Here is a 2,529-nt window from a genome sequence, read left to right as displayed (position 1 = left end):
TCAGCCCTCAGGGATGTAAGCAGGAAGCTCAGGAGCTTGCTGTCCTGGGCCCCAAGGAAGGCTCCTTGCAGCCTCCAGAGGACTTCTTCACATTGATGCTCTTTACACCAATGTTCCCACTTTGTTCCTGCTTTTCCTTAGAAAAACTGACTGATTGTAAAAAAAAAAGTTATTACTGCATTAAAACTAGATAGGGCTCATTTTCTTTCAGCAAAAAATAAAATTCTGAGGCAGAAACTCAGGAACTTTGTAGTGCTTCCGGGGTCAGGTACAAATCTCTGATGACTTTTTTTTAAATTTTGGTAATGAAACACCAATGGCTAAATAAAACCAGGTCTGTGAGGCTGTATAAATCATGCAGGTAGTGAATTGCAATTTCACAAGTAGGTTCTGAAAGTGTGAAAAAAAGTTAATGAGAAAAGAAATAAAGATAAAACAGAGGTTTAATCACACAATAGGGCTTGGGTGGAGAGGGCAAGTAGCTGGATGTAACTTGACAAGACAAAAGATTGTAGAAATAATGCACAAAGACAGGTAGAATGTGAAAAATAAGTGTGCAAGCTTATTATCGACACATTTTAGTGTGTAATTCTTGATCCAACAAACTGAAAAAAAACCTCAAAAGGTTTAAGCATATATTGCTTTATTTATACTTTGGCTCCTAAAATTCACTGGTTTTAATTCTGGATCAGCTTGAGGCTTACCAAACATAATGCATAATGTGAGGTTTATGCGGGGAGTTTGACTGCTGTAACTTTGCCTTCAATAGCTGTCTTTTTTATTTTTATGAAGAAAAGTCATAGTGTGGCGACTTCTTTTTGTTTGTTTTTATTTCAGAGTGGAACGACGAAATACAACATAATCTTGCCGACAGAAACTATAACATGGTAGCAAATGGCAGAAGTATAACTATTCCTATCTGAAATAATGAAGTGCTAATGTAAAAGCAATTGTTTCACTCAATAAAAATTTAATTTTTCAGTAAAGATTTGTCATGATAAGCATATTTCTTAATGCCTGGATTTGGAGGTCATTCAGATTTCATTGCTGTTATTCATTGTATCAGTTTAAAAAATAGACTGAAGGTGAGTATGTGATAGTATTTCACAGTATTTTAACAGAATAGGAAAAAATATATCTGTCTACTGTGTGAGAATGTATTTTGTGTAAAGGAAGACTGCAAAAAAATTAAACAAAAGCTAGCCAGATTTCTAGCTGATCACTTAACCACGTATTTTTAAGATTAAATGACAGCGTGTAAGAGGGAGCATTCCAGGTAGCAGCCAGAAGGTACTTTGGAACATGTATTTTGCATTGGAGTCCTACATTTTCTGACCTTGCCCACTGACTGTTATTAAACACGCAGTATTCTGTCCTGGTTTAACAGTCCTGGTCTAGAGAAGTATGTTTTTGCCTGCAGTCCCTTAGTACAGGCATCTCTAAAGTCTGAGCCCACCAGTGTTTGTCTCCTCTGAAGGTCACAAGCTGCAGGTTGTCCCTCATGTAATTACAGAGGTGGCAGTGGAGCCTGGTCACAGGGGACGTGGGTGTGATCTGCACACACACGTGCACAGGGAAATGCAGCTGCCTGGAAAACACACAGTCCCCCAGCATGAATTATTCACAGGGTTGCGATATGTAATCTTGTAGTAGTGGGAAGAATAGGAAGATTTATTCATGTTAGCCAGGATGTGGTCACTGGTGTAATTTGTATTTTGAAAGGATGAGGCTTTGGTATAGTGATGGTTAGATATAAAACTCATGCAGTGGCTTCTTTATTTTTTAAATTGCAAAAACTCACCTGCCGCACTTTGCTTCCTTTTTCTCTATTTAACTGAGGGATGGTGCAGAACTGATAAACTTTCTGATTTCCAGATCTCAGGAGCCTCTAAGCTTGCAGATACTTGAATCCTGAGTTGTGAGCTGAATCCACTCTTACCCGAGAGTAAGCCATCCGTGGAAAAAGGTATAGGTGTACTATCTTCCTCTCTTTCTAGTGTAGAAATAAAATCTCAAATGAAAATTTAGGCATACGTTTTTTCCATGGAAAATTAAAATCACATTTCTTTTCAGCTCCATTTTTACCACATCAGAAATTCACGTATTTCATGTTTTCTCCTGACACAGCCCGATGCACAGGTTTAAGAAATCAAGTACAGTACATAAGCAAATGAAAGTGAGCATAATCTTCACTCAGAAATTCTTTGTTTCTTTGTTTAACTGTGCTGATAAAAGCACCATAAAAATCTCTGGGAGAAGAGGCAGCTTTGTTAAGCATCCAAAGTGCCGAGCTTCTAGCACTCAGCTAGTATCACTGGAACTTCCAAAGAGGAAAGTAAAAAAAGCTTAGACACAGATTCTTGATACATTAGAGCTAAAAGCCAGCTCTCCTCCTCCTCAAATACGGAAAATATCAGGAGCTGCTTACACATCACAAAGGGATGCGAACCCATTCCTCTTGCACACACTATTCAAAATGCAAATTATTCAGTGGTTAGTTTTGCTAGAGGCATTGGTGTTTTCACCTGG

The sequence above is a fragment of the Mesitornis unicolor genome, unplaced genomic scaffold (genome assembly GCF_000695765.1).
Source record: "Mesitornis unicolor isolate BGI_N332 unplaced genomic scaffold, ASM69576v1 scaffold47988, whole genome shotgun sequence".
Lineage (NCBI taxonomy): Eukaryota > Metazoa > Chordata > Aves > Mesitornithiformes > Mesitornithidae > Mesitornis > Mesitornis unicolor.
Note: the sequence above shows the minus strand (reverse complement) of the source record.